Raw genomic sequence first — 8,993 nt, forward strand, 5'->3', positions numbered from 1 at the left:
ATTACTGTTATTCTAATTTTTCAAGTCGAACGTAAACATCAACTAGTTATGACTTGATTGAATATGGCTGCTGCATAGGACTCTTGATCGGGTGTTTACAAACGCGCTCCATCAACGATCTAGATTAGTAAATCGATCAGATGTTCGCAAAAATCGTATTAGCAACTATTGCATAATAATGTCAGTCAGTTGCCATAAATACTATTATTACCCTTATAATTATTATTAGTATGTTATTAACGATCGTCATGGTTATTGCTAGTCACGAACCTGCGAAAGTCGAATACCCCGTTGACAGGCAGTTTGATTCACTATTGAATGCTGAAGATGGAAACCGACCGATGAAGGGCAAAATCTTTAATATTCAACACAATGCCCATGTCTGTTGTTAGAATGCTACCGCACACAAGGCCATCTTATGACTGACATTGCACAGCATAACCTTCATAGACTGTAGAAGCCTCCGAGCAGCGGCATCGTAATGTCCTTCCGTCGATGATCGAGTAACCATTCATATAGAACGCTGCATCGTTTTCAAATTTAAAAAAAAAATTGCATTTGCAGAAATCACAGATGGAAAGACATTATCAGGATCGTTATTGCCGTCACGAGTCAGATCGAAGGGACTAAGATATGCATATCTGATTGCAATGCTCTCTACTTCTAACGATGGTAGTATGTGCCTTTCTTTAACAAAGTTTGCTTTGTGAGGTGATAACAAAGAGTATGAAAATGATATTTAGAGCTTATTTCAACCATTAACATTTAACTGAGATGTTTGGCTATTGTCTGACGCTTCGCACAGATGGCCTGATAGCTTCTTCTTATCTGCAGAGCATGACTGATTTACGACTAAAAGTACATGAATAGTAAAGTAAACTAATCTATGACTACAATCTTAATATTGTTACTATCACCGGCTGGTTTCTCCATCTGGATAAAGTTAAACTCAATTGAATCGAATTGTCAGCCCTCTTTTCTCCGACATGTCATTTCTTGACATTTTCTTCATTGACGTGACAATGCGTCGTTTCAACTTTCTGATTCTAAAGGCAATAATGCACTCGATCATTATCATCGTATTGCCAGTCGGTTTTTACGCGCACCCTGACGTGATATCTATCTCTAATGGAACAATTACACATAAAAGCTACGTTTTTTTGGAAAAGCCGCTGCCTATTGATGAGCTTGACTTATTTCTCCTCGTCTCAATTATTAAACCTAAATCTGAGGTTTGTGTTCGAATGGGACGAAACTAGTCGCCCCTAACGGTTCATCATCGAACGGCAAGAGCAATGTAAGCGTCACTGAAGGGGGCAGTTTTCATCGCAGTTTTTATTTATCCTATAGCGGCAGTGATGCGGGACCATCTGCTCCTTACTGAGTTGATTTCAAATTTGTATATGTCTAAAATATATAATAGTATATATAAGTATCATTTCCTGTTGATCCGTCCATTACCAATGACTTTCAAGATCCTTTACACAGATCATCTAAACGCCCACTTGGCAGTCCCTGACAGCATCCAGGTACCCATAAGTGTACGGGCTAACACATTTGTCAAAACGTCCCGCAAAATATTAAGCTAACGTTTTTCCTGAGTACTTGGGATTAGGTAGAAATGTCTAAGTAGCATTACGTGTTTCTTCATTCTTCTTATAGACGCCCAGTTATTTTCTACTCCAGCACCGGCAAATGGATAGGGTTAGCTTGGGTTTAGCCAGCCAATATTTGTTTGACTGAATAAAGAATTGTGTGCTTCATCGATGATATATTACTCTATAGTCTGCTGGGTCAATTCTTGCGATCGACTAATTCATGTGTTTCGAATACACTTTCAAAATGTTTGAGCTTGGTTAGGTCCTATGGTTAATACCCGCTTTCTCCATGCTTTTTTGTTTTTACCATCGTCACTACATTCGCGTTGCCACAGTCAATAATAGTTTGTGGTAAAGTTCACGCTTTGTTTATGCTAGACATTCGTAAACACTTTTTTCGTTATATTCCTCACCATTCAAATCATCGTCATTTCGTAATAGGTCGTCCGTCTTAAACACGGCATGTTTGTACAACTACTCGCTGGCTTTCTCCGTGTATAGCATTTGTTCTGACTCCATCAACGATAGGATAATCGGCAAGTTTTTCTATTTTTCCTTTCGTTTTTGCTGGTTGCGGGGCTATCGGATGTGAAGCCGTCATCAAGTTACTAACACGTTCAGGTGTTTCGTATTACCTACCATGATCAATGTTATCATTAGGAATCAACATTCTTGCCTGCACTGCGCAGGCTCAGCCGCACGAGCTATGGCCTTAAATATAGAAATAACAAATAAATAGATAAACAGTTAATGAAAAATCTCGTTCCATATTTGTTTCTATTCGTTTGATTCGTGGGTACATAGAAAACATTATTCTTTTTAATTCCACCACCACCACCACACCACCACCACCACCACCACACCACCCCACCCCCCCCACCCCACCCCACCCCCCCCCCCCCCCACCACTTTAGCCAAGTTTCAGACAAAATTTCCGCATACAACAAAATTGTTAAAAGTCAAGGAAATCTTTTTGGCCATATTTCAAAACAGAATCTTACATGCAATATATTTGCTAAAACCCAAGTTCTCGTTGGTCAAGTCTCAAAATAGAGTTTCCTCATACAGAAAAGCTGTTAAAACTTAAACAAGTATTCTCTATCTAAGTTTCAGGAAGATACAAAGAAGTGGTTAAAACAAACGTTTTTTTTGGCCATGTTTTAGGACAACATTTCCACATACAAAGAAGTTAAAACTTAAATAAGTCCCCCATTGGCCAAGTCTCAGAACAGAGTTTCCTCATACAAACAAAAGTTGTTAACACTCAAACAAGCTTCCTTTAGCCAAGTTTCAGACAAAATTTCCGCATACAACAAAATTGTTAAAAGTCAAGGAAATCTTTTTGGCCATATTTCAAAACAGTATCTTACATGCAATATATTTGCTAAAGCCCAAGTTCTCGTTGGTCAAGTCTCAAGATAGAGTTTCCTCATACAGAAAAGCTGTTAAAACTTAAACAAGTATTCTCTATCTAAGTTTCAGGAAGATACAAAGAAGTGGTTAAAACAAACGTTTTTTCTGGCCATGTTTTAGGACAACATTTCCACATACAAAGAAGTTAAACTTAAATAAGTCCCCCATTGGCCAATCTCAGAACAGAGTGTCCTCATACAAACAAAAGTTGTTAACACTCAAACAAGCTTCCTTTAGCCAAGTTTCAGACAAAATTTCCGCATACAACAAAATTGTTAAAAGTCAGGGAAATCTTTTTGGTCATATTTCAAAACAGAATCTTACATGCAATATATTTGTTAAAACTCAAAGAAGTTCTCGTTGGCCAAGTCTCAGGATAGAGTTCCCTCACACAGAAAAGTTGTTAAAACTTAAACAAGTGTTCTCTAGCTAAGTTTCAGGAAGATACAAAGAAGTGGTTAAAACAAACGTTTTTTTTTGGCCATGTTTTAGGACAACATTTCCACATACAAAGAAGTTAAAACTTAAATAAGTCCCCCATTGGCCAAGTCTCAGGACAGAGTTTCCTCATACAAACAAAAGTTGTTAACACTCAAACAAGCTTCCTTTAGCCAAGTTTCAGACAAAATTTCCGCATACAACAAAATTGTTAAAAGTCAAGGAAATCTTTTTGGCCATATTTCAAAACAGAACCTTACATGCAATATATTTGTTAAACTCAAAGAAGTTCTCGTTGGCCAAGTCTCAGGATAGAGTTCCCTCACACAGAAAAGTTGTTAAAACTTAAACACAAGTGCTCTCTAGCTAAGTTTCAGGACAGAAGTCCCACATACAAAGAAGTGGTTAAAACAAACGTTTTTTTTCTGGCCATGTTTTAGGACAACATTTCCACATACAAAGGAGTTGTTAAAACTCAAATAAGTCCCCCATTGGCCAAGTCTCAGAACAGAGTTTCTTCATACAAAAAAAAGTTGCTAACACTCAAACAAGCTTCCTCTAACTAAGTTTCAGGACAAAATTTCCTCTTACAACGAAATTGTTAAAAGTCAAGGAAATCTTTTTGGCCATATTTCAAAAGAGAACCTTACATGCAATATATTTGTTAAAGCTCAAAGAAGTTCTCGTTGGCCAAGTCTCAGGATAGAGTTCCCTCACACAGAAAAGTTGTTAAAACTTAAACAAGTGTTCTCTGGCTAAGTTTCAGGACAGAAGTTCCACATACAAAGAAGTGGTTAAAACAAACGCTTTTTTTCTGGCCATGTTTTAGGACAACATTACCACATACAAAGAAGTTGTTAAAACTCAAATAAGTCCCCCATTGGCCAAGTCTCAGAACAGAGTTTCCTCATACAAAAAAAGTTATTAACACTCAAACAAGCTTCCTTTAGTTAAGTTTCAGGACAAAACTTCCGCATACAACAAAATTGTTAAAAGTCAAGGAAATCTTTTTGGCCATATTTCAAAAGAGAACCTTACATGCAATATATTTGTTAAAACTCAAAGAAGTTCTCGTTGGCCAAGTCTCAGCATAGAGCTCCCTCACACAGAAAAGTTGTTAAAACTTAAACAAGCTTCCTCTAGTTAAGTTTCAGGATAAAATTTCCACTTACAATGAAATTGTTAAAAGTCAAGGAAATCTTTTTGGCCATATTTCAAAAGAGAACCTTACATGCAATATATTTGTTAAAGCTTTCTCGTTGGCCAAGTCTCAGGATAGAGTTCCCTCACACAGAAAAGTTGTTAAAACTTAAACACAAGTGCTCTCTAGCTAAGTTTCAGGACAGAAGTCCCACATACAAAGAAGTGGTTAAAACAAACGTTTTTTTTTCTGGCCAGGTTTTAGGACAACATTTCCACATACAAAGAAGTTGTTAAAACTCAAATAAGTCCCCCATTGGCCAAGTCTCAGAACAGAGTTTCCTCATACAAAAAAAGTTATTAACACTCAAACAAGCTTCCTTTAGCTAAGTTTCAGGACAAAATTTCCACTTACAACAAAATTGTTAAAAGTCAAGGAAATCTTTTTGGCCATATTTCAAAAGAGAACCTTACATGCAATATATTTGTTAAAGCTCAAAGAAGTTCTCGTTGGCCAAGTCTCAGGATAGAGTTCCCTCACACAGAAAAGTTGTTAAAACTTAAACAAGTGTTCTCTGGCTAAGTTTCAGGACAGAAGTTCCACATACAAAGAAGTGGTTAAAACAAACGCTTTTTTTCTGGCCATGTTTTAGGACAACATTACCACATACAAAGAAGTTGTTAAAACTCAAATAAGTCCCCCATTGGCCAAGTCTCAGAACAGAGTTTCCTCATACAAAAAAAGTTATTAACACTCAAACAAGCTTCCTTTAGCTAAGTTTCAGGACAAAATTTCCACTTACAACAAAATTGTTAAAAGTCAAGGAAATCTTTTTGGCCATATTTCAAAAGAGAACCTTACATGCAATATATTTGTTAAACTCAAAGAAGTTCTCGTTGGCCAAGTCTCAGGATAGAGTTCCCTCACACAGAAAAGTTGTTAAAACTTAAACAAGTGTTCTCTGGCTAAGTTTCAGGACAACATCACCACATACAAAGAAGTTGGTAAAACTCAAAGAAGTTCTCGTTGGCCAAGTCTCAGGATAGAGTTCCCTCACACAGAAAAGTTGTTAAAACTTAAACAAGTGTTCTCTGGCTAAGTTTCAGGACAGAAGTTCCACATACAAAGAAGTGGTTAAAACAAAAGCTTTTTTTCTGGCCATGTTTTAGGACAACATTACCACATACAAAGATGTTGTTAAAACTCAAATAAGTTCCCCATTGGCCAAGTCTCAGAACAGAGTTTCCTCATACAAAAAAAAGTTGCTAACACTCAAACAAGCTTCCTCTAGTAAGTTTCAGGACAAAATTTCCCTACAACAAAATTGTTAAAAGTCAAGGAAATCTTTTTGGCCATATTTCAAAAGAGAACCTTACATGCAATATATTTGTTAAAACTCAAAGAAGTTCTCGTTGGCCAAGTCTCAGGATAGAGTTCCCTCACACAGAAAAGTTGTTAAAACTTAAACAAGTGTTCTCTGGCTAAGTTTCAGGACAACATCACCACATACAAAGAAGTTGGTAAAACTCAAAGAAGTTCTCGTTGGCCAAGTCTCAGGATAGAGTTCCCTCACACAGAAAAGTTGTTAAAACTTAAACAAGTGTTCTCTGGCTAAGTTTCAGGACAGAAGTTCCACATACAAAGAAGTGGTTAAAACAAAGCTTTTTTTCTGGCCATGTTTTAGGACAACATTACCACATACAAAGAGTTGTTAAAACTCAAATAAGTTCCCCATTGGCCAAGTCTCAGAACAGAGTTTCCTCATACAAAAAAAAGTTGCTAACACTCAAACAAGCTTCCTCTAGTCAAGTTTCAGGACAAAATTGTTAAAAGTCAAGGAAATCTTTTTGGCCATATTTCAAAAGAGAACCTTACATGCAATATATTTGTTAAAACTCAAAGAAGTTCTCGTTGGCCAAGTCTCAGCATAGAGCTCCCTCACACAGAAAAGTTGTTAAAACTTAAACAAGCTTCCTCTAGTTAAGTTTCAGGATAAAATTTCCACTTACAATGAAATTGTTAAAAGTCAAGGAAATCTTTTTGGCCATATTTCAAAAGAGAACCTTACATGCAATATATTTGTTAAAGCTCAAAGAAGTTCTCGTTGGCCAAGTCTCAGCATAGAGCTCCCTCACACAGAAAAGTTGTTAAAACTTAAACAAGCTTCCTCTAGTTAAGTTTCAGGATAAAATTTCCACTTACAATGAAATTGTTAAAAGTCAAGGAAATCTTTTTGGCCATATTTCAAAAGAGAACCTTACATGCAATATATTTGTTAAAGCTCAAAGAAGTTCTCGTTGGCCAAGTCTCAGGATAGAGTTCCCTCACACAGAAAAGTTGTTAAAACTTAAACAAGTGTTCTCTGGCTAAGTTTCAGGACAGAAGTTCCACATACAAAGAAGTGGTTAAAACAAACGCTTTTTTTCTGGCCATGTTTTAGGACAACATTACCACATACAAAGAAGTTGTTAAAACTCAAATAAGTCCCCCATTGGCCAAGTCTCAGAACAGAGTTTCCTCATACAAAAAAGTTATTAGCACTCAAACAAGCTTCCTTTAGCTAAGTTTCAGGACAAAATTTCCACTTACAACAAAGTTGTTAAAAGTCAAGGAAATCTTTTTGGCCATATTTCAAAAGAGAACCTTACATGCAATATATTTGTTAAAACTCAAAGAAGTTCTCGTTGGCCAAGTCTCAGCATAGAGCTCCCTCACACAGAAAAGTTGTTAAAACTTAAACAAGCTTCCTCTAGTTAAGTTTCAGGATAAAATTTCCACTTACAATGAAATTGTTAAAAGTCAAGGAAATCTTTTTGGCCATATTTCAAAAGAGAACCTTACATGCAATATATTTGTTAAAGCTCAAAGAAGTTCTCGTTGGCCAAGTCTCAGCATAGAGCTCCCTCACACAGAAAAGTTGTTAAAACTTAAACAAGCTTCCTCTAGTTAAGTTTCAGGATAAAATTTCCACTTACAATGAAATTGTTAAAAGTCAAGGAAATCTTTTTGGCCATATTTCAAAAGAGAACCTTACATGCAATATATTTGTTAAAGCTCAAAGAAGTTCTCGTTGGCCAAGTCTCAGGATAGAGTTCCCTCACACAGAAAAGTTGTTAAAACTTAAACAAGTGTTCTCTGGCTAAGTTTCAGGACAGAAGTTCCACATACAAAGAAGTGGTTAAAACAAACGCTTTTTTTCTGGCCATGTTTTAGGACAACATTACCACATACAAAGAAGTTGTTAAAACTCAAATAAGTCCCCCATTGGCCAAGTCTCAGAACAGAGTTTCCTCATACAAAAAAAGTTATTAGCACTCAAACAAGCTTCCTTTAGCTAAGTTTCAGGAAAAATTTCCACTTACAACAAAGTTGTTAAAAGTCAAGGAAATCTTTTTGGCCATATTTCAAAAGAGAACCTTACATGCAATATATTTGTTAAAACTCAAAGAAGTTCTCGTTGGCCAATCTCAGCATAGAGCTCCCTCACAAGAAAAGTTGTTAAAACTTAAACAAGCTTCCTCTAGTTAAGTTTCAGGATAAAATTTCCACTTACAATGAAATTGTTAAAAGTCAAGGAAATCTTTTTGGCCATATTTCAAAAGAGAACCTTACATGCAATATATTTGTTAAACTCAAAGAAGTTCTCGTTGGCCAAGTCTCAGCATAGAGCTCCCTCACACAGAAAAGTTGTTAAAACTTAAACAAGCTTCCTCTAGTTAAGTTTCAGGATAAAATTTCCACTTACAATGAAATTGTTAAAAGTCAAGGAAATCTTTTTGGCCATATTTCAAAAGAGAACCTTACATGCAATATATTTGTTAAAGCTCAAAGAAGTTCTCGTTGGCCAAGTCTCAGGATAGAGTTCCCTCACACAGAAAAGTTGTTAAAACTTAAACACAAGTGCTCTCTAGCTAAGTTTCAGGACAGAAGTTCCACATACAAAGAAGTGGTTAAAACAAACGCTTTTTTTCTGGCCATGTTTTAGGACAACATTACCACATACAAAGAAGTTGTTAAAACTCAAATAAGTCCCCCATTGGCCAAGTCTCAGAACAGAGTTTCCTCATACAAAAAAAGTTATTAACACTCAAACAAGCTTCCTTTAGCTAAGTTTCAGGACAAAATTTCCACTTACAACAAAATTGTTAAAAGTCAAGGAAATCTTTTTGGCCATATTTCAAAAGAGAACCTTACATGCAATATATTTGTTAAAACTCAAAGAAGTTCTCGTTGGCCAAGTCTCAGCATAGAGCTCCCTCACACAGAAAAGTTGTTAAAACTTAAACAAGCTTCCTCTAGTTAAGTTTCAGGATAAAATTTCCACTTACAATGAAATTGTTAAAAGTCAAGGAAATCTTTTTGGCCATATTTCAAAAGAGAACCTTACATGCAATATATTTGTT

At 36.1% G+C, this 8,993-nt stretch overlaps 1 long non-coding RNA gene across 1 annotated transcript in view; it reads right to left on the reverse strand.

Moving 5' to 3' along the window:
- Nucleotides 1-2,434, reverse strand: part of LOC147755129 (uncharacterized) — a 5,393-nt gene extending 2,959 nt beyond the window's left edge. The window contains exon 1 of the long non-coding RNA XR_015330215.1: nucleotides 271-2,434. This is a non-coding gene — a long non-coding RNA (uncharacterized LOC147755129). The remainder of the gene's footprint in view (nucleotides 1-270) is intronic.
- Between the last annotated feature and the right edge of the window lie 6,559 nt (nucleotides 2,435-8,993).

Source organism: Varroa destructor, unplaced genomic scaffold, assembly GCF_002443255.2.
Source record: "Varroa destructor unplaced genomic scaffold, Vdes_3.0 BEIS01000006.1, whole genome shotgun sequence".
NCBI classification, from domain to species: Eukaryota; Metazoa; Arthropoda; class Arachnida; order Mesostigmata; family Varroidae; genus Varroa; species Varroa destructor.